This window comes from Hyperolius riggenbachi, chromosome 3, assembly GCF_040937935.1.
Source record: "Hyperolius riggenbachi isolate aHypRig1 chromosome 3, aHypRig1.pri, whole genome shotgun sequence".
Taxonomy (NCBI): Eukaryota; Metazoa; Chordata; class Amphibia; order Anura; family Hyperoliidae; genus Hyperolius; species Hyperolius riggenbachi.
In genome coordinates, this window is record NC_090648.1 from 40,949,665 (window position 1) to 40,973,807 (window position 24,143).

Sequence of the window (24,143 nt, forward strand, 5' to 3'; positions counted from 1 at the left end):
AATTGTGTAGAGAAGAGAACGCTGGTACCCTCTGTGAGTATAGCATTATTAGCAGTAAACCATTGTTGTCATTGTAAACAAAAGAAAGTCTCTTAAGCCGTCGATCAAACAGTTCCAAAAAACTGTCAGTATAACATTACTAGCAGTAAACCCATATTGTCATTGTAAAGAAAAGAAAATCTCTTAGGCCGTCGATGTAACTTTTCCAATGCACAAGAATGCAGGGACCTCGTGGCGCAACGGTAGCGCGTCTGACTCCAGATCAGAAGGTTGCGTGTTCAAATCACGTCGGGGTCAGTGAGCTTTTTCACACAAGCCCATGTCTTCACATGGACTCCTTGAAATGCTGTAACCGATTGGAAAATTCTGACAGGGCAAAACATTGAAGGCACACGTAGCTCTCTATCCTCATAGGAGCTGAGAAAGTACACTGTCCTCTCTCTCACAGCAATTAAAAATATCCCTTAGCTTGCTACGCAATTGGGCAAAGTTCTACAACCCTTCTTTTGGGGCTGCTAGTGCAGTTGTATAGAAGTGACTAAAAACGCTATATTTTCATTTGAACATGACACTTTTCATGTAGCATGATGTGTTTAAGAATGTGTTTAGTGTGGCTGCCTTTTAAAATGCTGTTAACCTTTTTCATTGAAGAGAAAGCAAAGAAAAATAAGCAGTGGGCACAGTAGTGAGTGACTGAGGATAGAAGCATTGTGTGGCATTTCTGGTATTCTCTTTTTTGCTTAAAATTGTGTAGAGAAGAGAACGCTGGTACCCTCTGTGAGTATAGCATTATTAGCAGTAAACCATTGTTGTCATTGTAAACAAAAGAAAGTCTCTTAGTTCGTCGATCAAACAGTTCCAAAAACTGTCAGTATAACATTACTAGCAGTAAACCCATTTTGTCATTGTAAAGAAAAGAAAGTCTCTTAGGCCGTCGATGTAACTGTTCCAATATGAAATAATGCAGGGACCTCGTGGCGCAACGGTAGCGCGTCTGACTCCAGATCAGAAGGTTGCGTGTTCAAGTCATGTCGGGGTCAGTGAGCTTTTTCACACAAGCCCATGTCTTCACATGGACTCCTTGAAATGCTGTAACCGATTGGTAATATTCTGAAAGGGCAAAACATTGAAAGTACACTTAGCTCACTATCCTCATAGGAGCTGAGAAAGTACACTGTCCTCTCTCTCACAGCAATTAAAAATATCCCTTAGCTTGCTACGCAATTGGGCAAAGTTCTACAAGCCTTCTTTTGGGGCTGCTGGTGCAGTTGTATAGAAGTGACTATAAACGCTATATTTTCATTTGAACATGACACTTTTCATGTAGCATGATGTGTTTAAGAAGGTGTTTAGTGTGGCTGCCTTTTAAAATGCTGTTAACCTTTTTCATTTGAAGAGAAAGCAAAGAAAAATAAGCAGTGGGCACAGTAGTGAGTGTCTGAGGATAGAAGCAATGTGTGGCATTTCTGGTATTCTCTTTTTTGCTTAAAATTGTGTAGAGAAGAGAACGCTGGTACCCTCTGTGAGTATAGCATTATTAGCAGTAAACCATTGTTGTCATTGTAAACAAAAGAAAGTCTCTTAGGCCGTCGATCAAACAGTTCCAAAAACTGTGAGTATAACATTACTAGCAGTAAACCCATATTGTCATTGTAAAGAAAAGAAAGTCTCTTAGGCCGTCGATGTAACTTTTCCAATACAAAAGAATGCAGGGACCTCGTGGCGCAACGGTAGCGCGTCTGACTCCAGATCAGAAGGTTGCGTGTTCAAATCATGTCGGGGTCAGTGAGCTTTTTCACACAAGCCCATGTCTTCACATGGACTCCTTGAAATGCTGTAACCGATTGGAAAATTCTGAAAGGGCAAAACATTGAAAGTACACGTAGCTAACTATCCTCATAGGAGCTGAGAAAGTACACTGTCCACTCTATCACAGCAATAAAAAATATCCCTTAGCTTGCTACGCAATTGGGCAAAGTTCTACAACCCTTGTTTTGGGGCTGCTGGTGCAGTTGTATAGAAGTGACTATAAACGCTATATTTTCATTTGAACATGACACTTTTCATGTAGCATGATGTGTTTAAGAAAGTGTTTAGTGTGGCTGCCTTTTAAAATGCTGTTAACCTTTTTCATTTGAAGAGAAAGCAAAGAAAAATAAGCAGTGGGCACAGTAGTGAGTGTCTGAGGATAGAAACATTGTGTGGCATTTCTGGTATTCTCTTTTTTGCTTAAAATTGTGTAGAGAAGAGAACGCTGGTACCCTCTGTGAGTATAGCATTATTAGCAGTAAACCATTGTTGTCATTGTAAACAAAAGAAAGTCTCTTAAGCCGTCGATCAAACAGTTCCAAAAAACTGTCAGTATAACATTACTAGCAGTAAACCCATATTGTCATTGTAAAGAAAAGAAAATCTCTTAGGCCGTCGATGTAACTTTTCCAATGCACAAGAATGCAGGGACCTCGTGGTGCAACGGTAGCGCGTCTGACTCCAGATCAGACGGTTGCGTGTTCAAATCATGTCGGGGTCAGTGAGCTTTTTCACACAAGCCCATGTCTTCACATGGACTCCTTGAAATGCTGTAACCGACTGGAAAATTCTGAAAGGGCAAAACATTGAAAGTACACTTAGCTCACTATCCTCATAGGAGCTGAGAAAGTACACTGTCCACTCTCTCACTGCAATAAAAAATATCCCTTAGCTTGCTATGCAATTGGGCAAAGTTCTACAACCCTTCTTTTGGGGCTGCTGATGCAGTTGTAGAGAAGTGACTATAAACGCTATATTTTCATTTGAACATGACACTTTTCATGTAGCATGATGTGTTTAAGGAAGTGTTTAGTGTGGCTGCCTTTTTGCTGTTAACCTTTTTCATTTGAAGAGAAAGCAAAGAAAAATAAGCAGTGGGCACAGTAGTGAGTGTCTGAGGATAGAAGCATTGTGTGGCATTTCTGGTATTCTCTTTTTTTCTTAAAATTGTGTAGAGAAGAGAACGCTGGTACCCTCTGTGAGTATAGCATTATTAGCAGTAAACCATTGTTGTCATTGTAAACAAAAGAAAGTCTCTTAAGCCGTCGATCAAACAGTTCCAAAAACTGTCAGTATAACATTACTAGCAGTAAACCCATATTGTCATTGTAAAGAAAAGAAAATCTCTTAGGCCGTCAATGAAACGTTTCCAATGCACAAGAATGCAGGGACCTCGTGGCGCAACGGTAGCACGTCTGACTCCACATCAGAAGGTTGCGTGTGCAAATCACGTCGGGGTCAGTGAGCTTTTTCACACAAGCCCATGTCTTCACATGGACTCCTTGAAATGCTGTAACCGATTGGAAAATTCTGAAAGGGCAAAACATTGAAAGTACACTTAGCTCACTATCCTCATAGGAGCTGAGAAAGTACACTGTCCACTCTCTCACAGCAATAAAAAATATCCCTTAGCTTGCTACGCAATTGGGCAAAGTTCTACAACCCTTCTTTTGGGGCTGCTGATGCAGTTGTATAGAAGTGACTGTAAACGCTATATTTTCATTTGAACATGACACTTTTCATGTAGCATGATGTGTTTAAGAAAGTGTTTAGTGTGGCTGCCTTTTAAAATGCTGTTAACCTTTTTCATTTGAAGAGAAAGCAAAGAAAAATAAGCAGTGGGCACAGTAGTGAGTGTCTGAGGATAGAAACATTGTGTGGCATTTCTGGTATTCTCTTTTTTGCTTAAAATTGTGTAGAGAAGAGAACGCTGGTACCCTCTGTGAGTATAGCATTATTAGCAGTAAACCATTGTTGTCATTGTAAACAAAAGAAAGTCTCTTAAGCCGCCGATCAAACAGTTCCAAAAAACTGTCAGTATAACATTACTAGCAGTAAACCCACATTGTCATTGTAAAGAAAAGAAAATCTCTTAGGCCGTCGATGTAACTTTTCCAATGCACAAGAATGCAGGGACCTCGTGGCGCAACGGTAGCGCGTCTGACTCCAGATCAGAAGGTTGCGTGTTCAAATCACGTCGGGGTCAGTGAGCTTTTTCACACAAGCCCATGTCTTCACATGGACTCCTTGAAATGCTGTAACCGATTGGAAAATTCTGACAGGGCAAAACATTGAAGGTACACGTAGCTCACTATCCTCATAGGAGCTGAGAAAGTACACTGTCCACTCTCTCACAGCAATTAAAAATATCCCTTAGCTTGCTACGCAATTGGGCAAAGTTCTACAACCCTTCTTTTGGGGCTGCTGGTGCAGTTGTATAGAAGTGACTAAAAACGCTATATTTTCATTTGAACATGACACTTTTCATGTAGCATGATGTGTTTAAGAATGTGTTTAGTGTGGCTGCCTTTTAAAATGCTGTTAACCTTTTTCATTGAAGAGAAAGCAAAGAAAAATAAGCAGTGGGCACAGTAGTGAGTGACTGAGGATAGAAGCATTGTGTGGCATTTCTGGTATTCTCTTTTTTGCTTAAAATTGTGTAGAGAAGAGAACGCTGGTACCCTCTGTGAGTATAGCATTATTAGCAGTAAACCATTGTTGTCATTGTAAACAAAAGAAAGTCTCTTAGTTCGTCGATCAAACAGTTCCAAAAACTGTCAGTATAACATTACTAGCAGTAAACCCATTTTGTCATTGTAAAGAAAAGAAAGTCTCTTAGGCCGTCGATGTAACTGTTCCAATATGAAAGAATGCAGGGACTTCGTGGCGCAACGGTAGCGCGTCTGACTCCAGATCAGAAGGTTGCGTGTTCAAATCACGTCGGGGTCAGTGAGCTTTTTCACACAAGCCCATGTCTTCACATGGACTCCTTGAAATGCTGTAACCGATTGGTAATATTCTGAAAGGGCAAAACATTGAAAGTACACTTAGCTAACTATCCTCATAGGAGCTGAGAAAGTACACTGTCCACTCTCTCACAGCAATAAAAAATATCCCTTAGCTTGCTACACAATTGGGCAAAGTTCTACAAGCCTTCTTTTGGGGCTGCTGGTGCAGTTGTATAGAAGTGACTATAAACGCTATATTTTCATTTGAACATGACACTTTTCATGTAGCATGATGTGTTTAAGAAGGTGTTTAGTGTGGCTGCCTTTTAAAATGCTGTTAACCTTTTTCATTTGAAGAGAAAGCAAAGAAAAATAAGCAGTGGGCACAGTAGTGAGTGTCTGAGGATAGAAGCATTGTGTGGCATTTCTGGTATTCTCTTATTTGCTTAAAATTGTGTAGAGAAGAGAACGCTGGTACCCTCTGTGAGTATAGCATTATTAGCAGTAAACCATTGTTGTCATTGTAAACAAAAGAAAGTCTCTTAGGCCGTCGATCAAACAGTTCCAAAAACTGTGAGTATAACATTACTAGCAGTAAACCCATATTGTCATTGTAAAGAAAAGAAAGTCTCTTAGGCCGTCGATGTAACTTTTCCAATACAAAAGAATGCAGGGACCTCGTGGCGCAACGGTAGCGCGTCTGACTCCAGATCAGAAGGTTGCGTGTTCAAATCACGTCGGGGTCAGTGAGCTTTTTCACACAAGCCCATGTCTTCACATGGACTCCTTGAAATGCTGTAACCGATTGGAAAATTCTGAAAGGGCAAAACATTGAAAGTACACGTAGCTAACTATCCTCATAGGAGCTGAGAAAGTACACTGTCCACTCTCTCACAGCAATAAAAAATATCCCTTAGCTTGCTACGCAATTGGGCAAAGTTCTACAACCCTTGTTTTGGGGCTGCTGGTGCAGTTGTATAGAAGTGACTATAAACGCTATATTTTCATTTGAACATGACACTTTTCATGTAGCATGATGTGTTTAAGAAAGTGTTTAGTGTGGCTGCCTTTTAAAATGCTGTTAACCTTTTTCATTTGAAGAGAAAGCAAAGAAAAATAAGCAGTGGGCACAGTAGTGAGTGTCTGAGGATAGAAGCATTGTGTGGCATTTCTGGTATTCTCTTTTTTGCTTAAAATTGTGTAGAGAAGAGAACGCTGGTACCCTCTGTGAGTATAGCATTATTAGCAGTAAACCATTGTTGTCATTGTAAACAAAAGAAAGTCTCTTAGTTCGTCGATCAAACAGTTCCAAAAACTGTCAGTATAACATTACTAGCAGTAAACCCATATTGTCATTGTAAAGAAAAGAAAGTCTCTTAGGCCGTCGATGTAACTTTTCCAATACAAAAGAATGCAGGGACCTCGTGGCGCAACGGTAGCGCGTCTGACTCCAGATCAGAAGGTTGCGTGTTCAAATCACGTCGGGGTCAGTGAGCTTTTTCACACAAGCCCATGTCTTCACATGGACTCCTTGAAATGCTGTAACCGATTGGAAAATTCTGAAAGGGCAAAACATTGAAAGTACACGTAGCTAACTATCCTCATAGGAGCTGAGAAAGTACACTGTCCACTCTCTCACAGCAATAAAAAATATCCCTTAGCTTGCTACGCAATTGGGCAAAGTTCTACAACCCTTGTTTTAGGGCTGCTGGTGCAGTTGTATAGAAGTGACTATAAACGCTATATTTTCATTTGAACATGACACTTTTCTTGTAGCATGATGTGTTTAAGAAGGTGTTTAGTGTGGCTGCCTTTTAAAATGCTGTTAACCTTTTTCATTTGAAGAGAAAGCAAAGAAAAATAAGCAGTGGGCACAGTAGTGAGTGTCTGAGGATAGAAGCATTGTGTGGCATTTCTGGTATTCTCTTATTTGCTTAAAATTGTGTAGAGAAGAGAACGCTGGTACCCTCTGTGAGTATAGCATTATTAGCAGTAAACCATTGTTGTCATTGTAAACAAAAGAAAGTCTCTTAGGCCGTCGATCAAACAGTTCCAAAAACTGTGAGTATAACATTACTAGCAGTAAACCCATATTGTCATTGTAAAGAAAAGAAAGTCTCTTAGGCCGTCGATGTAACTTTTCCATTACCAAAGAATGCAGGGACCTCGTGGCGCAACGGTAGCGCGGCTGACTCCAGATTAGAAGGTTGCGTGTTTAAATCACGTCGGGGGTCAGTGAGCTTTTTCACACAAGCCCATGTCTTCACATGTACTCCTTGAAATGCTGTAACCGATTGGAAAATTCTGAAAGGGCAAAACATTGAAAGTACACTTAGCTCACTATCCTCATAGGAGCTGAGAAAGTACACTGTCCACTCTCTCACAGCAATAAAAAATATCCCTTAGCTTGCTACGCAATTGGGCAAAGTTCTACAACCCTTCTTTTGGGGCTGCTGATGCAGTTGTATAGAAGTGACTGTAAACGCTATATTTTCATTTGAACATGACACTTTTCATGTAGCATGATGTGTTTAAGAAAGTGTTTAGTGTGGCTGCCTTTTAAAATGCTGTTAACCTTTTTCATTTGAAGAGAAAGCAAAGAAAAATAAGCAGTGGGCACAGTAGTGAGTGACTGAGGATAGAAGCATTGTGTGGCATTTGTGGTATTCTCTTTTTTGCTTAAAATTGTGTAGAGAAGAGAACGCTGGTACCCTCTGTGAGTATAGCATTATTAGCAGTAAACCATTGTTGTCATTGTAAACAAAAGAAAGTCTCTTAAGCCGTCGATCAAACAGTTCCAAAAAACTGTCAGTATAACATTACTAGCAGTAAACCCATATTGTCATTGTAAAGAAAAGAAAATCTCTTAGGCCGTCGATGTAACTTTTCCAATGCACAAGAATGCAGGGACCTCGTGGCGCAACGGTAGCGCGTCTGACTCCAGATCAGAAGGTTGCGTGTTCAAATCACGTCGGGGTCAGTGAGCTTTTTCACACAAGCCCATGTCTTCACATTGACTCCTTGAAATGCTGTAACCGATTGGTAATATTCTGAAAGGGCAAAACATTGAAAGTACACTTAGCTCACTATCCTCATAGGAGCTGAGAAAGTACACTGTCCACTCTCTCACAGCAATAAAAAATATCCCTTAGCTTGCTACGCAATTGGGCAAAGTTCTACAACCCTTCTTTTGGGGCTGCTGATGCAGTTGTATAGAAGTGACTGTAAACGCTATATTTTCATTTGAACATGACACTTTTCATGTAGCATGATGTGTTTAAGAAAGTGTTTAGTGTGGCTGCCTTTTAAAATGCTGTTAACCTTTTTCATTTGAAGAGAAAGCAAAGAAAAATAAGCAGTGGGCACAGTAGTGAGTGACTGAGGATAGAAGCATTGTGTGGCATTTGTGGTATTCTCTTTTTTGCTTAAAATTGTGTAGAGAAGAGAACGCTGGTACCCTCTGTGAGTATAGCATTATTAGCAGTAAACCATTGTTGTCATTGTAAACAAAAGAAAGTCTCTTAAGCCGTCGATCAAACAGTTCCAAAAAACTGTCAGTATAACATTACTAGCAGTAAACCCATATTGTCATTGTAAAGAAAAGAAAATCTCTTAGGCCGTCGATGTAACTTTTCCAATGCACAAGAATGCAGGGACCTCGTGGCGCAACGGTAGCGCGTCTGACTCCAGATCAGAAGGTTGCGTGTTCAAATCACGTCGGGGTCAGTGAGCTTTTTCACACAAGCCCATGTCTTCACATGGACTCCTTGAAATGCTGTAACCGATTGGAAAATTCTGACAGGGCAAAACATTGAAGGCACACGTAGCTCTCTATCCTCATAGGAGCTGAGAAAGTACACTGTCCTCTCTCTCACAGCAATTAAAAATATCCCTTAGCTTGCTACGCAATTGGGCAAAGTTCTACAACCCTTCTTTTGGGGCTGCTAGTGCAGTTGTATAGAAGTGACTAAAAACGCTATATTTTCATTTGAACATGACACTTTTCATGTAGCATGATGTGTTTAAGAATGTGTTTAGTGTGGCTGCCTTTTAAAATGCTGTTAACCTTTTTCATTGAAGAGAAAGCAAAGAAAAATAAGCAGTGGGCACAGTAGTGAGTGACTGAGGATAGAAGCATTGTGTGGCATTTCTGGTATTCTCTTTTTTGCTTAAAATTGTGTAGAGAAGAGAACGCTGGTACCCTCTGTGAGTATAGCATTATTAGCAGTAAACCATTGTTGTCATTGTAAACAAAAGAAAGTCTCTTAGTTCGTCGATCAAACAGTTCCAAAAACTGTCAGTATAACATTACTAGCAGTAAACCCATTTTGTCATTGTAAAGAAAAGAAAGTCTCTTAGGCCGTCGATGTAACTGTTCCAATATGAAATAATGCAGGGACCTCGTGGCGCAACGGTAGCGCGTCTGACTCCAGATCAGAAGGTTGCGTGTTCAAGTCATGTCGGGGTCAGTGAGCTTTTTCACACAAGCCCATGTCTTCACATGGACTCCTTGAAATGCTGTAACCGATTGGTAATATTCTGAAAGGGCAAAACATTGAAAGTACACTTAGCTCACTATCCTCATAGGAGCTGAGAAAGTACACTGTCCTCTCTCTCACAGCAATTAAAAATATCCCTTAGCTTGCTACGCAATTGGGCAAAGTTCTACAAGCCTTCTTTTGGGGCTGCTGGTGCAGTTGTATAGAAGTGACTATAAACGCTATATTTTCATTTGAACATGACACTTTTCATGTAGCATGATGTGTTTAAGAAGGTGTTTAGTGTGGCTGCCTTTTAAAATGCTGTTAACCTTTTTCATTTGAAGAGAAAGCAAAGAAAAATAAGCAGTGGGCACAGTAGTGAGTGTCTGAGGATAGAAGCAATGTGTGGCATTTCTGGTATTCTCTTTTTTGCTTAAAATTGTGTAGAGAAGAGAACGCTGGTACCCTCTGTGAGTATAGCATTATTAGCAGTAAACCATTGTTGTCATTGTAAACAAAAGAAAGTCTCTTAGGCCGTCGATCAAACAGTTCCAAAAACTGTGAGTATAACATTACTAGCAGTAAACCCATATTGTCATTGTAAAGAAAAGAAAGTCTCTTAGGCCGTCGATGTAACTTTTCCAATACAAAAGAATGCAGGGACCTCGTGGCGCAACGGTAGCGCGTCTGACTCCAGATCAGAAGGTTGCGTGTTCAAATCATGTCGGGGTCAGTGAGCTTTTTCACACAAGCCCATGTCTTCACATGGACTCCTTGAAATGCTGTAACCGATTGGAAAATTCTGAAAGGGCAAAACATTGAAAGTACACGTAGCTAACTATCCTCATAGGAGCTGAGAAAGTACACTGTCCACTCTATCACAGCAATAAAAAATATCCCTTAGCTTGCTACGCAATTGGGCAAAGTTCTACAACCCTTGTTTTGGGGCTGCTGGTGCAGTTGTATAGAAGTGACTATAAACGCTATATTTTCATTTGAACATGACACTTTTCATGTAGCATGATGTGTTTAAGAAAGTGTTTAGTGTGGCTGCCTTTTAAAATGCTGTTAACCTTTTTCATTTGAAGAGAAAGCAAAGAAAAATAAGCAGTGGGCACAGTAGTGAGTGTCTGAGGATAGAAACATTGTGTGGCATTTCTGGTATTCTCTTTTTTGCTTAAAATTGTGTAGAGAAGAGAACGCTGGTACCCTCTGTGAGTATAGCATTATTAGCAGTAAACCATTGTTGTCATTGTAAACAAAAGAAAGTCTCTTAAGCCGTCGATCAAACAGTTCCAAAAAACTGTCAGTATAACATTACTAGCAGTAAACCCATATTGTCATTGTAAAGAAAAGAAAATCTCTTAGGCCGTCGATGTAACTTTTCCAATGCACAAGAATGCAGGGACCTCGTGGTGCAACGGTAGCGCGTCTGACTCCAGATCAGACGGTTGCGTGTTCAAATCATGTCGGGGTCAGTGAGCTTTTTCACACAAGCCCATGTCTTCACATGGACTCCTTGAAATGCTGTAACCGACTGGAAAATTCTGAAAGGGCAAAACATTGAAAGTACACTTAGCTCACTATCCTCATAGGAGCTGAGAAAGTACACTGTCCACTCTCTCACTGCAATAAAAAATATCCCTTAGCTTGCTATGCAATTGGGCAAAGTTCTACAACCCTTCTTTTGGGGCTGCTGATGCAGTTGTAGAGAAGTGACTATAAACGCTATATTTTCATTTGAACATGACACTTTTCATGTAGCATGATGTGTTTAAGGAAGTGTTTAGTGTGGCTGCCTTTTTGCTGTTAACCTTTTTCATTTGAAGAGAAAGCAAAGAAAAATAAGCAGTGGGCACAGTAGTGAGTGTCTGAGGATAGAAGCATTGTGTGGCATTTCTGGTATTCTCTTTTTTTCTTAAAATTGTGTAGAGAAGAGAACGCTGGTACCCTCTGTGAGTATAGCATTATTAGCAGTAAACCATTGTTGTCATTGTAAACAAAAGAAAGTCTCTTAAGCCGTCGATCAAACAGTTCCAAAAACTGTCAGTATAACATTACTAGCAGTAAACCCATATTGTCATTGTAAAGAAAAGAAAATCTCTTAGGCCGTCAATGAAACGTTTCCAATGCACAAGAATGCAGGGACCTCGTGGCGCAACGGTAGCACGTCTGACTCCACATCAGAAGGTTGCGTGTGCAAATCACGTCGGGGTCAGTGAGCTTTTTCACACAAGCTTATGTCTTCACATGGACTCCTTGAAATGCTGTAACCGATTGGTAATATTCTGAAAGGGCAAAACATTGAAAGTACACTTAGCTCACTATCCTCATAGGAGCTGAGAAAGTACACTGTCCACTCTCTCACAGCAATAAAAAATATCCCTTAGCTTGCTACGCAATTGGGCAAAGTTCTACAACCCTTCTTTTGGGGCTGCTGGTGCAGTTGTATAGAAGTGACTATAAACGCTATATTTTCATTTGAACATGACACTTTTCTTGTAGCATGATGTGTTTAAGAAGGTGTTTAGTGTGGCTGCCTTTTAAAATGCTGTTAACCTTTTTCATTTGAAGAGAAAGCAAAGAAAAATAAGCAGTGGACACAGTAGTGAGTGTCTGAGGATGGAAGCATTGTGTGGCATTTCTGGTATTCTCTTTTTTGCTTAAAATTGTGTAGAGAAGAGAACGCTGGTACCCTCTGTGAGTATAGCATTATTAGCAGTAAACCATTGTTGTCATTGTAAACAAAAGAAAGTCTCTTAGGTCGTCGATCAAACAGTTCCAAAAACTGTCAGTATAACATTACTAGCAGTAAACCCATTTTGTCATTGTAAAGAAAAGAAAGTCTCTTAGGCCGTCGATGTAACTGTTCCAATACGAAAGAATGCAGGGACCTTGTGGCGCAACGGTAGCGCATCTGACTCCAGATCAGAAGGTTGCGTGTTCAAATCACGTCGGGGTCAGTGAGCTTTTTCACACAAGCCCATGTCTTCACATGGACTCCTTGAAATGCTGTAACCGATTGGAAAATTCTGAAAGGGCAAAACATTGAAAGTACACGTAGCTAACTATCCTCATAGGAGCTGAGAAAGTACACTGTCCACTCTCTCACAGCAATAAAAAATATCCCTTAGCTTGCTACGCAATTGGGCAAAGTTCTACAACCCTTCTTTTGGGGCTGCTGATGCAGTTGTATAGAAGTGACTGTAAACGCTATATTTTCATTTGAACATGACACTTTTCATGTAGCATGATGTGTTTAAGAAAGTGTTTAGTGTGGCTGCCTTTTAAAATGCTGTTAACCTTTTTCATTTGAAGAGAATGCAAAGAAAAATAAGCAGTGGGCACAGTAGTGAGTGTCTGAGGATAGAAACATTGTGTGGCATTTCTGGTATTCTGTTATTTGCTTAAAATTGTGTAGAGAAGAGAACGCTGGTACCCTCTGCGAGCATAGCATTATTAGCAGTAAACCATTGTTGTCATTGTAAACAAAAGAAAGTCTCTTAGGTCGTCGATCAAACAGTTCCAAAAACTGTCAGTATAACATTACTAGCAGTAAACCCATTTTGTCATTGTAAAGAAAAGAAAGTCTCTTAGGCCGTCGATGTAACTGTTCCAATATGAAAGAATGCAGGGACCTCGTGGCGCAACGGTAGTGCGTCTGACGCCAGGTCAGAAGGTTGCGTGTTCAAATCATGTTGGGGTCAGTGACCTTTTTCACACAAGCCCATGTCTTCACATGGACTCCTTGAAATGCTGTAACCGATTGGTAATATTCTGAAAGGGCAAAACATTGAAAGTACACTTAGCTCACTATCCTCATAGGAGCTGAGAAAGTACACTGTCCACTCTCTCACAGCAATAAAAAATATCCCTTAGCTTGCTACGCAATTGGGCAAAGTTCTACAACCCTTCTTTTGGGGCTGCTGGTGCAGTTGTATAGAAGTGACTATAAACGCTATATTTTCATTTGAACATGACACTTTTCATGTAGCATGATGTGTTTAAGAAGGTGTTTAGTGTGGATGCCTGTTAAAATGCTGTTAACCTTTTTCATTTGAAGAGAAAGCAAAGAAAAATAAGCAGTGGGCACAGTAGTGAGTGTCTGAGGATAGAAGCATTGTGTGGCATTTCTGGTATTCTCTTATTTGCTTAAAATTGTGTAGAGAAGAGAACGCTGGTACCCTCTGTGAGTATAGCATTATTAGCAGTAAACCATTGTTGTCATTGTAAACAAAAGAAAGTCTCTTAGGCCGTCGATCAAACAGTTCCAAAAACTGTGAGTATAACATTACTAGCAGTAAACCCATATTGTCATTGTAAAGAAAAGAAAGTCTCTTAGGCCGTCGATGTAACTGTTCCAATACAAAAGAATGCAGGGACCTTGTGGCGCAACGGTAGCGCGTCTAACTCCAGATCAGAAGGTTGCGTGTTCAAATCACGTCGGGGTCAGTGAGCTTTTTCACACAAGCCCATGTCTTCACATGGACTCCTTGAAATGCTGTAACCGATTGGAAAATTCTGAAAGGGCAAAACATTGAAAGTACACGTAGCTAACTATCCTCATAGGAGCTGAGAAAGTACACTGTCCACTCTCTCACAGCAATAAAAAATATCCCTTAGCTTGCTACGCAATTGGGCAAAGTTCTACAACCCTTCTTTTGGGGCTGCTGGTGCAGTTGTATAGAAGTGACTATAAACGCTATATTTTCATTTGAACATGACACTTTTCATGTAGCATGATGTGTTTAAGAATGTGTATAGTGTGGCTGCCTTTTAAAATGCTGTTAACCTTTTTCATTGAAGAGAAAGCAAAGAAAAATAAGCAGTGGGCACAGTAGTGAGTGACTGAGGATAGAAGCATTGTGTGGCATTTCTGGTATTCTCTTTTTTGCTTAAAATTGTGTAGAGAAGAGAACACTGGTACCCTCTGTGAGTATAGCATTATTAGCAGTAAACCATTGTTGTCATTGTAAACAAAAGAAAGTCTCTTAGGTTGTCGATCAAACAGTTCCAAAAACTGTGAGTATAACATTACTAGCAGTAAACCCATATTGTCATTGTAAAGAAAAGAAAGTCTCTTAGGCCGTCGATGTAACTTTTCCAATACAAAAGAATGCAGGGACCTCGTGGCGCAACGGTAGCGCGTCTGACTCCAGATCAGAAGGTTGCGTGTTCAAATCACGTTGGGGTCAGTGAGCTTTTTCACACAAGCCCATGTCTTCACATAGACTCCTTGAAATGCTGTAACCGATTGGAAAATTCTGAAAGGGCAAAACATTGAAAGTACACTTAGCTCACTATCCTCATAGGAGCTGAGAAAGTACACTGTCCACTCTCTCACTGCAATAAAAAATATCCCTTAGCTTGCTACGCAATTCGGCAAAGTTCTACAACCCTTCTTTTGGGGCTGCTGATGCAGTTGTAGAGAAGTGACTATAAACGCTATATTTTCATTTGAACATGACACTTTTCATGTAGCATGATGTGTTTAAGAAAGTGTTTAGTGTGGCTGCCTTTTTGCTGTTAACCTTTTTCATTTGAAGAGAAAGCAAAGAAAAATAAGCAGTGGGCACAGTAGTGAGTGTCTGAGGATAGAAGCATTGTGTGGCATTTCTGGTATTCTCTTTTTTGCTTAAAATTGTGTAGAGAAGAGAACGCTGGTACCCTCTGTGAGTATAGCATTATTAGCAGTAAACCATTGATGTCATTGTAAACAAAAGAAAGTCTCTTAGGGCGTCGATCAAACAGTTCCAAAAACTGTCAGTATAACATTACTAGCAGTAAACCCATATTGTCATTGTAAAGAAAAGAAAATCTCTTAGGCCGTCAATGTAACTTTTCCAATGCACAAGAATGCAGGGACCTCGTGGCGCAACGGTAGCACGTCTGACTCCAGATCAGAAGGTTGCGTGTGCAAATCACGTCGGGGTCAGTGAGCTTTTTCACACAAGCTTATGTCTTCACATGGACTCCTTGAAATGCTGTAACCGATTGGTAATATTCTGAAAGGGCAAAACATTGAAAGTACACTTAGCTCACTATCCTCATAGGAGCTGAGAAAGTACACTGTCCACTCTCTCACAGCAATAAAAATATCCCTTAGCTTGCTACGCAATTGGGCAAAGTTCTACAACCCTTATTTTGGGGCTGCTGGTGCAGTTGTATAGAAGTGACTATAAACGCTATATTTTCATTTGAACATGACACTTTTCATGTAGTATGATGTGTTTAAGAAGGTGTTTAGTGTGGCTGCCTTTTAAAATGCTGTTAACCTTCTTCATTTGAAGAGAAAGCAAAGAAAAATAAGCAGTGGACACAGTAGTGAGTGTCTGAGGATAGAAGCATTGTGTGGCATTTCTGGTATTCTCTTTTTTGCTTAAAATTGTGTAGAGAAGAGAACGCTGGTACCCTCTGTGAGTATAGCATTATTAGCAGTAAACCATTGTTGTCATTGTAAACAAAAGAAAGTCTCTTAGGTCGTCGATCAAACAGTTCCAAAAACTGTCAGTATAACATTACTAGCAGTAAACCCATTTTGTCGTTGTAAAGAAAAGAAAGTCACTTAGGCCGTCGATGTAACTGTTCCAATACGAAAGAATGCAGGGACCTCGTGGCGCAACGGTAGCGCGTCTGACTCCAGATCAGAAGGTTGCGTGTTCAAATCACGTCGGGGTCAGTGAGCTTTTTCACACAAGCCCATGTCTTCACATGGACTCCTTGAAATGCTGTAACCGATTGGAAAATTCTGACAGGGCAAAACATTGAAGGTACACGTAGCTCACTATCCTCATAGGAGCTGAGAAAGTACACTGTCCACTCTCTCACAGCAATAAAAAATATCCCTTAGCTTGCTATGCAATTGGGCAAAGTTCTACAACCCTTCTTTTGGGGCTGCTGGTGCAGTTGTATAGAAGTTACTAAAAACGCTATATTTTCATTTGAACATAACACTTTTCATGTAGCATGATGTGTTTAAGAAGGTGTTTAGTGTGGCTGCCTTTTAAAATGCTGTTAACCTTTTTCATTTGAAGAGAAAGCAAAGAAAAATAAGCAGTGGACACAGTAGTGAGTGTCTGAGGATAGAAGCATTGTGTGGCATTTCTGGTATTCTCTTTTTTGCTTAAAATTGTGTAGAGAAGAGAACGCTGGTACCCTCTGTGAGTATAGCATTATTAGCAGTAAACCATTGTTGTCATTGTAAACAAAAGAAAGTCTCTTAGGTCGTCGATCAAACAGTTCCAAAAACTGTCAGTATAACATTACTAGCAGTAAACCCATTTTGTCATTGTAAAGAAAAGAAAGTCTCTTAGGCCGTCGATGTAACTGTTCCAATACGAAAGAATGCAGGGACCTCGTGGCGCAACGGTAGCGCGTCTGACTCCAGATCAGAAGGTTGCTTGTTCAAATCACGTCGGGGTCAGTGAGCTTTTTCACACAAGCCCATGTCTTCACATGGACTCCTTGAAATGCTGTAACCGATTGGAAAATTCTGAAAGGGCAAAACATTGAAAGTACACGTAGCTAACTATCCTCATAGGAGCTGAGAAAGTACACTGTCCACTCTCTCATAGCAATAAAAAATATCCCTTAGCTTGCTACGCAATTGGGCAAAGTTCTACAACCCTTGTTTTGGGGCTGCTGGTGCAGTTGTATAGAAGTGACTATAAACGCTATATTTTCATTTGAACATGACACTTTTCTTGTAGCATGATGTGTTTAAGAAGGTGTTTAGTGTGGCTGCCTTTTAAAATACTGTTAACCTTTTTCATTTGAAGAGAAAGCAAAGAAAAATAAGCAGTGGGCACAGTAGTGAGTGTCTGAGGATAGAAACATTGTGTGGCATTTCTGGTATTCTCTTTTTTGCTTAAAATTGTGTAGAGAAGAGAACGCTGGTACCCTCTGTGAGTATAGCATTATTAGCAGTAAACCATTGTTGTCATTGTAAACAAAAGAAAGTCTCTTAGGCCGTCGATCAAACAGTTCCAAAAACTGTGAGTATAACATTACTAGCAGTAATCCCATATTGTCATTGTAAAGAAAAGAAAATCTCTTAGGCCGTCGATGTAACTTTTCCAATGCACAAGAATGCAGGGACCTCGTGGCGTAACGGTAGCGCGTCTGACTCCAGATCAGAAGGTTGCGTGTTCAAATCACGTCGGGGTCTGTGAGCTTTTTCACACAAGCCCATGTCTTCACATGGACTCCTTGAAATGCTGTAACCGATTGGAAAATTCTGACAGGGCAAAACATTGAAGGCACACGTAGCTCGCTATCCTCATAGGAGCTGAGAAAGTGCACTGTCCACTCTCTCACAGCAATTAAAAATATCACTTAGCTTGCTACGCAATTGGGCAAAGTTCTACAACCCTTCTTTTGGGGCTGCTGGTGCAGTTGTATAGAAGTGACTAAAAACGCTATATTTTCATTTGAACATGACACTTTTCATGTAGCATGATGTGTTTAAGAATGTGTTTAGTGTGGCTGCCTTTTAAAATGCTGTTAACCTATTTCATTGAAGAGAAAGCAAAGAAAAATAAGCAGTGGGCACAGGAGTGAGTGACTGAGGATAGAAGCATTGTGTGGCATTTCTGGTATTCTCTTTTTTGCTTAACATTGTGTAGAGAAGAGAACGCTGGTACCCTCTGTGAGTATAGCATTATTAGCAGTAAACCATTGTTGTCATTGTAAACAAAAGAAAGTCTCTTAGTTCGTCGATCAAACAGTTCCAAAAACTGTCAGTATAACATTACTAGCAGTAAACCCATTTTGTCATTGTAAAGAAAAGAAAGTCTCTTAGGCCGTCGATGTAACTGTTCCAATATGAAAGTATGCAGGGACCTCGTGGCGCAACGGTAGCGCGTCTGACTCCAGATCAGAAGGTTGCGTGTTCAAATCACGTCGGGGTCAGTGAGCTTTTTCACACAAGCCCATGTCTTCACATAGACTCCTTGAAATGCTGTAACCGATTGGTAATATTCTGAAAGGGCAAAACATTGAAAGTACACTTAGCTCACTATCCTCATAGGAGCTGAGAAAGTACACTGTCCACTCTCTCACAGCAATAAAAAATATCCCTTAGCTTGCTACACAATTGGGCAAAGTTCTACAAGCCTTCTTTTGGGGCTGCTGGTGCAGTTGTATAGAAGTGACTATAAACGCTATATTTTCATTTGAACATGACACTTTTCATGTAGCATGATGTGTTTAAGAAGGTGTTTAGTGTGGCTGCCTTTTAAAATGCTGTTAACCTTTTTCATTTGAAGAGAAAGCAAAGAAAAATAAGCAGTGGGCACAGTAGTGAGTGTCTGAGGATAGAAGCATTGTGTGGCATTTCTGGTATTCTCTTATTTGCTTAAAATTGTGTAGAGAAGAGAACGCTGGTACCCTCTGTGAGTATAGCATTATTAGCAGTAAACCATTGTTGTCATTGTAAACAAAAGAAAGTCTCTTAGGCCGTCGATCAAACAGTTCCAAAAACTGTGAGTATAACATTACTAGCAGTAAACCCATATTGTCATTGTAAAGAAAAGAAAGTCTCTTAGGCCGTCGATGTAACTTTTCCAATACAAAAGAATGCAGGGACCTCGTGGCGCAACGGTAGCGCGTCTGACACCAGATCAGAAGGTTGCGTGTTCAAATCACGTCGGGGTCAGTGAGCTTTTTCACACAAGCCCATGTCTTCACATGGACTCCTTGAAATGCTGTAACCGATTGGAAAATTCTGAAAGGGCAAAACATTGAAAGTACACTTAGCTCACTATCCTCATAGGAGCTGAGAAAGTACACTGTCCACTCTCTCACAGCAATAAAAAATATCCCTTAGCTTGCTACGCAATTGGGCAAAGTTCTACAACCCTTCTTTTGGGGCTGCTGATGCAGTTGTATAGAAGTGACTGTAAACGCTATATTTTCATTTGAACATGACACTTTTCATGTAGCATGATGTGTTTAAGAAAGTGTTTAGTGTGGCTGCCTTTTAAAATGCTGTTAACCTTTTTCATTTGAAGAGAAAGCAAAGAAAAATAAGCAGTGGGCACAGTAGTGAGTGTCTGAGGATAGAAACATTGTGTGGCATTTCTGGTATTCTCTTTTTTGCTTAAAATTGTGTAGAGAAGAGAACGCTGGTACCCTCTGTGAGTATAGCATTATTAGCAGTAAACCATTGTTGTCATTGTAAACAAAAGAAAGTCTCTTAAGCCGCCGATCAAACAGTTCCAAAAAACTGTCAGTATAACATTACTAGCAGTAAACCCACATTGTCATTGTAAAGAAAAGAAAATCTCTTAGGCCGTCGATGTAACTTTTCCAATGCACAAGAATGCAGGGACCTCGTGGCGCAACGGTAGCGCGTCTGACTCCAGATCAGAAGGTTGCGTGTTCAAATCACGTCGGGGTCAGTGAGCTTTTTCACACAAGCCCATGTCTTCACATGGACTCCTTGAAATGCTGTAACCGATTGGAAAATTCTGACAGGGCAAAACATTGAAGGTACACGTAGCTCACTATCCTCATAGGAGCTGAGAAAGTACACTGTCCACTCTCTCACAGCAATTAAAAATATCCCTTAGCTTGCTACGCAATTGGGCAAAGTTCTACAACCCTTCTTTTGGGGCTGCTGGTGCAGTTGTATAGAAGTGACTAAAAACGCTATATTTTCATTTGAACATGACACTTTTCATGTAGCATGATGTGTTTAAGAATGTGTTTAGTGTGGCTGCCTTTTAAAATGCTGTTAACCTTTTTCATTGAAGAGAAAGCAAAGAAAAATAAGCAGTGGGCACAGTAGTGAGTGACTGAGGATAGAAGCATTGTGTGGCATTTCTGGTATTCTCTTTTTTGCTTAAAATTGTGTAGAGAAGAGAACGCTGGTACCCTCTGTGAGTATAGCATTATTAGCAGTAAACCATTGTTGTCATTGTAAACAAAAGAAAGTCTCTTAGTTCGTCGATCAAACAGTTCCAAAAACTGTCAGTATAACATTACTAGCAGTAAACCCATTTTGTCATTGTAAAGAAAAGAAAGTCTCTTAGGCCGTCGATGTAACTGTTCCAATATGAAAGAATGCAGGGACTTCGTGGCGCAACGGTAGCGCGTCTGACTCCAGATCAGAAGGTTGCGTGTTCAAATCACGTCGGGGTCAGTGAGCTTTTTCACACAAGCCCATGTCTTCACATGGACTCCTTGAAATGCTGTAACCGATTGGTAATATTCTGAAAGGGCAAAACATTGAAAGTACACTTAGCTAACTATCCTCATAGGAGCTGAGAAAGTACACTGTCCACTCTCTCACAGCAATAAAAAATATCCCTTAGCTTGCTACACAATTGGGCAAAGTTCTACAAGCCTTCTTTTGGGGCTGCTGGTGCAGTTGTATAGAAGTGACTATAAACGCTATATTTTCATTTGAACATGACACTTTTCATGTAGCATGATGTGTTTAAGAAGGTGTTTAGTGTGGCTGCCTTTTAAAATGCTGTTAACCTTTTTCATTTGAAGAGAAAGCAAAGAAAAATAAGCAGTGGGCACAGTAGTGAGTGTCTGAGGATAGAAGCATTGTGTGGCATTTCTGGTATTCTCTTATTTGCTTAAAATTGTGTAGAGAAGAGAACGCTGGTACCCTCTGTGAGTATAGCATTATTAGCAGTAAACCATTGTTGTCATTGTAAACAAAAGAAAGTCTCTTAGGCCGTCGATCAAACAGTTCCAAAAACTGTGAGTATAACATTACTAGCAGTAAACCCATATTGTCATTGTAAAGAAAAGAAAGTCTCTTAGGCCGTCGATGTAACTTTTCCAATACAAAAGAATGCAGGGACCTCGTGGCGCAACGGTAGCGCGTCTGACTCCAGATCAGAAGGTTGCGTGTTCAAATCACGTCGGGGTCAGTGAGCTTTTTCACACAAGCCCATGTCTTCACATGGACTCCTTGAAATGCTGTAACCGATTGGAAAATTCTGAAAGGGCAAAACATTGAAAGTACACGTAGCTAACTATCCTCATAGGAGCTGAGAAAGTACACTGTCCACTCTCTCACAGCAATAAAAAATATCCCTTAGCTTGCTACGCAATTGGGCAAAGTTCTACAACCCTTGTTTTGGGGCTGCTGGTGCAGTTGTATAGAAGTGACTATAAACGCTATATTTTCATTTGAACATGACACTTTTCATGTAGCATGATGTGTTTAAGAAAGTGTTTAGTGTGGCTGCCTTTTAAAATGCTGTTAACCTTTTTCATTTGAAGAGAAAGCAAAGAAAAATAAGCAGTGGGCACAGTAGTGAGTGTCTGAGGATAGAAACATTGTGTGGCATTTCTGGTATTCTCTTTTTTGCTTAAAATTGTGTAGAGAAGAGAACGCTGGTACCCTCTGTGAGTATAGCATTATTAGCAGTAAACCATTGTTGTCATTGTAAACAAAAGAAAGTCTCTTAGTTCGTCGATCAAACAGTTCCAAAAACTGTCAGTATAACATTACTAGCAGTAAACCCATTTTGTCATTGTAAAGAAAAGAAAGTCTCTTAGGCCGTCGATGTAACTGTTCCAATATGAAAGTATGCAGGGACCTCGTGGCGCAACGGTAGCGCGTCTGACTCCAGATCAGAAGGTTGCGTGTTCAAATCACGTCGGGGTCAGTGAGCTTTTTCACACAAGCCCATGTCTTCACATGGACTCCTTGAAATGCTGTAACCGATTGGTAATATTCTGAAAGGGCAAAACATTGAAAGTACACTTAGCTCACTATCCTCTTAGGAGCTGAGAAAGTACACTGTCCACTCTCTCACAGCAATAAAAAATATCCCTTAGCTTGCTACACAATTGGGCAAAGTTCTACAAGCCTTCTTTTGGGGCTGCTGGTGCAGTTGTATAGAAGTGACTATAAACGCTATATTTTCATTTGAACATGACACTTTTCATGTAGCATGATGTGTTTAAGAAGGTGTTTAGTGTGGCTGCCTTTTAAAATGCTGTTAACCTTTTTCATTTGAAGAGAAAGCAAAGAAAAATAAGCAGTGGGCACAGTAGTGAGTGTCTGAGGATAGAAGCATTGTGTGGCATTTCTGGTATTCTCTTATTTGCTTAAAATTGTGTAGAGAAGAGAACGCTGGTACCCTCTGTGAGTATAGCATTATTAGCAGTAAACCATTGTTGTCATTGTAAACAAAAGAAAGTCTCTTAGGCCGTCGATCAAACAGTTCCAAAAACTGTGAGTATAACATTACTAGCAGTAAACCCATATTGTCATTGTAAAGAAAAGAAAGTCTCTTAGGCCGTCGATGTAACTTTTCCAATACAAAAGAATGCAGGGACCTCGTGGCGCAACGGTAGCGCGTCTGACACCAGATCAGAAGGTTGCGTGTTCAAATCACGTCGGGGTCAGTGAGCTTTTTCACACAAGCCCATGTCTTCACATGGACTCCTTGAAATGCTGTAACCGATTGGAAAATTCTGAAAGGGCAAAACATTGAAAGTACACTTAGCTCACTATCCTCATAGGAGCTGAGAAAGTACACTGTCCACTCTCTCACAGCAATAAAAAATATCCCTTAGCTTGCTACGCAATTGGGCAAAGTTCTACAACCCTTCTTTTGGGGCTGCTGGTGCAGTTGTATAGAAGTGACTATAAACGCTATATTTTCATTTGAACATGACACTTTTCATGTAGCATGATGTGTTTAAGAAAGTGTTTAGTGTGGCTGCCTTTTAAAATGCTGTTAACCTTTTTCATTTGAAGAGAAAGCAAAGAAAAATAAGCAGTGGGCACAGTAGTGAGTGTCTGAGGATAGAAACATTGTGTGGCATTTCTGGTATTCTCTTTTTTGCTTAAAATTGTGTAGAGAAGAGAACGCTGGTACCCTCTGTGAGTATAGCATTATTAGCAGTAAACCATTGTTGTCATTGTAAACAAAAGAAAGTCTCTTAAGCCGCCGATCAAACAGTTCCAAAAAACTGTCAGTATAACATTACTAGCAGTAAACCCACATTGTCATTGTAAAGAAAAGAAAATCTCTTAGGCCGTCGATGTAACTTTTCCAATGCACAAGAATGCAGGGACCTCGTGGCGCAACGGTAGCGCGTCTGACTCCAGATCAGAAGGTTGCGTGTTCAAATCACGTCGGGGTCAGTGAGCTTTTTCACACAAGCCCATGTCTTCACATGGACTCCTTGAAATGCTGTAACCGATTGGAAAATTCTGAAAGGGCAAAACATTGAAAGTACACGTAGCTAACTATCCTCATAGGAGCTGAGAAAGTACACTGTCCACTCTCTCACAGCAATAAAAAATATCCCTTAGCTTGCTACGCAATTGGGCAAAGTTCTACAACCCTTGTTTTGGGGCTGCTGGTGCAGTTGTATAGAAGTGACTATAAACGCTATATTTTCATTTGAACATGACACTTTTCATGTAGCATGATGTGTTTAAGAAAGTGTTTAGTGTGGCTGCCTTTTAAAATGCTGTTAACCTTTTTCATTTGAAGAGAAAGCAAAGAAAAATAAGCAGTGGGCACAGTAGTGAGTGTCTGAGGATAGAAACATTGTGTGGCATTTCTGGTATTCTCTTTTTTGCTTAAAATTGTGTAGAGAAGAGAACGCTGGTACCCTCTGTGAGTATAGCATTATTAGCAGTAAACCATTGTTGTCATTGTAAACAAAAGAAAGTCTCTTAGTTCGTCGATCAAACAGTTCCAAAAACTGTCAGTATAACATTACTAGCAGTAAACCCATTTTGTCATTGTAAAGAAAAGAAAGTCTCTTAGGCCGTCGATGTAACTGTTCCAATATGGAAGTATGCAGGGACCTCGTGGCGCAACGGTAGGGCGTCTGACTCCAGATCAGAAGGTTGCGTGTTCAAATCACGTCGGGGTCAGTGAGCTTTTTCACACAAGCCCATGTCTTCACATGGACT

At 40.3% G+C, this 24,143-nt stretch overlaps 1 protein-coding gene and 29 non-coding genes across 30 annotated transcripts in view; all 30 read left to right on the plus strand.

The window, feature by feature from the left end:
• Positions 1-24,143, plus strand: part of GUCY2D (guanylate cyclase 2D, retinal) — a 604,889-nt gene that overhangs the window by 70,454 nt on the left and 510,292 nt on the right. The gene's annotated exons all lie outside the window — the stretch shown is intronic.
• TRNAW-CCA (transfer RNA tryptophan (anticodon CCA)) lies at positions 226-297 on the plus strand. The gene has a single exon. It is a non-coding gene; the product is annotated as a tRNA-Trp (tRNA).
• On the plus strand, positions 969-1,040 carry TRNAW-CCA (transfer RNA tryptophan (anticodon CCA)). Its single transcript has one exon. It is a non-coding gene; the product is annotated as a tRNA-Trp (tRNA).
• TRNAW-CCA (transfer RNA tryptophan (anticodon CCA)) lies at positions 1,714-1,785 on the plus strand. Its single transcript has one exon. It is a non-coding gene; the product is annotated as a tRNA-Trp (tRNA).
• On the plus strand, positions 2,459-2,530 carry TRNAW-CCA (transfer RNA tryptophan (anticodon CCA)). Its single transcript has one exon. It is a non-coding gene; the product is annotated as a tRNA-Trp (tRNA).
• Positions 3,944-4,015, plus strand: TRNAW-CCA (transfer RNA tryptophan (anticodon CCA)). Its single transcript has one exon. It is a non-coding gene; the product is annotated as a tRNA-Trp (tRNA).
• On the plus strand, positions 4,687-4,758 carry TRNAW-CCA (transfer RNA tryptophan (anticodon CCA)). Its single transcript has one exon. It is a non-coding gene; the product is annotated as a tRNA-Trp (tRNA).
• TRNAW-CCA (transfer RNA tryptophan (anticodon CCA)) lies at positions 5,432-5,503 on the plus strand. Its single transcript has one exon. It is a non-coding gene; the product is annotated as a tRNA-Trp (tRNA).
• Positions 6,176-6,247, plus strand: TRNAW-CCA (transfer RNA tryptophan (anticodon CCA)). The gene has a single exon. It is a non-coding gene; the product is annotated as a tRNA-Trp (tRNA).
• TRNAW-CCA (transfer RNA tryptophan (anticodon CCA)) lies at positions 7,666-7,737 on the plus strand. The gene has a single exon. It is a non-coding gene; the product is annotated as a tRNA-Trp (tRNA).
• On the plus strand, positions 8,412-8,483 carry TRNAW-CCA (transfer RNA tryptophan (anticodon CCA)). Its single transcript has one exon. It is a non-coding gene; the product is annotated as a tRNA-Trp (tRNA).
• Positions 9,155-9,226, plus strand: TRNAW-CCA (transfer RNA tryptophan (anticodon CCA)). Its single transcript has one exon. It is a non-coding gene; the product is annotated as a tRNA-Trp (tRNA).
• On the plus strand, positions 9,900-9,971 carry TRNAW-CCA (transfer RNA tryptophan (anticodon CCA)). Its single transcript has one exon. It is a non-coding gene; the product is annotated as a tRNA-Trp (tRNA).
• Positions 10,645-10,716, plus strand: TRNAW-CCA (transfer RNA tryptophan (anticodon CCA)). The gene has a single exon. It is a non-coding gene; the product is annotated as a tRNA-Trp (tRNA).
• On the plus strand, positions 12,130-12,201 carry TRNAW-CCA (transfer RNA tryptophan (anticodon CCA)). Its single transcript has one exon. It is a non-coding gene; the product is annotated as a tRNA-Trp (tRNA).
• TRNAW-CCA (transfer RNA tryptophan (anticodon CCA)) lies at positions 13,619-13,690 on the plus strand. Its single transcript has one exon. It is a non-coding gene; the product is annotated as a tRNA-Trp (tRNA).
• TRNAW-CCA (transfer RNA tryptophan (anticodon CCA)) lies at positions 14,362-14,433 on the plus strand. The gene has a single exon. It is a non-coding gene; the product is annotated as a tRNA-Trp (tRNA).
• TRNAW-CCA (transfer RNA tryptophan (anticodon CCA)) lies at positions 15,102-15,173 on the plus strand. The gene has a single exon. It is a non-coding gene; the product is annotated as a tRNA-Trp (tRNA).
• On the plus strand, positions 15,846-15,917 carry TRNAW-CCA (transfer RNA tryptophan (anticodon CCA)). The gene has a single exon. It is a non-coding gene; the product is annotated as a tRNA-Trp (tRNA).
• On the plus strand, positions 16,590-16,661 carry TRNAW-CCA (transfer RNA tryptophan (anticodon CCA)). The gene has a single exon. It is a non-coding gene; the product is annotated as a tRNA-Trp (tRNA).
• Positions 17,334-17,405, plus strand: TRNAW-CCA (transfer RNA tryptophan (anticodon CCA)). Its single transcript has one exon. It is a non-coding gene; the product is annotated as a tRNA-Trp (tRNA).
• On the plus strand, positions 18,077-18,148 carry TRNAW-CCA (transfer RNA tryptophan (anticodon CCA)). The gene has a single exon. It is a non-coding gene; the product is annotated as a tRNA-Trp (tRNA).
• On the plus strand, positions 18,822-18,893 carry TRNAW-CCA (transfer RNA tryptophan (anticodon CCA)). Its single transcript has one exon. It is a non-coding gene; the product is annotated as a tRNA-Trp (tRNA).
• On the plus strand, positions 19,567-19,638 carry TRNAW-CCA (transfer RNA tryptophan (anticodon CCA)). The gene has a single exon. It is a non-coding gene; the product is annotated as a tRNA-Trp (tRNA).
• TRNAW-CCA (transfer RNA tryptophan (anticodon CCA)) lies at positions 20,310-20,381 on the plus strand. The gene has a single exon. It is a non-coding gene; the product is annotated as a tRNA-Trp (tRNA).
• TRNAW-CCA (transfer RNA tryptophan (anticodon CCA)) lies at positions 21,055-21,126 on the plus strand. The gene has a single exon. It is a non-coding gene; the product is annotated as a tRNA-Trp (tRNA).
• On the plus strand, positions 21,799-21,870 carry TRNAW-CCA (transfer RNA tryptophan (anticodon CCA)). The gene has a single exon. It is a non-coding gene; the product is annotated as a tRNA-Trp (tRNA).
• TRNAW-CCA (transfer RNA tryptophan (anticodon CCA)) lies at positions 22,544-22,615 on the plus strand. Its single transcript has one exon. It is a non-coding gene; the product is annotated as a tRNA-Trp (tRNA).
• On the plus strand, positions 23,289-23,360 carry TRNAW-CCA (transfer RNA tryptophan (anticodon CCA)). Its single transcript has one exon. It is a non-coding gene; the product is annotated as a tRNA-Trp (tRNA).
• Positions 24,033-24,104, plus strand: TRNAW-CCA (transfer RNA tryptophan (anticodon CCA)). The gene has a single exon. It is a non-coding gene; the product is annotated as a tRNA-Trp (tRNA).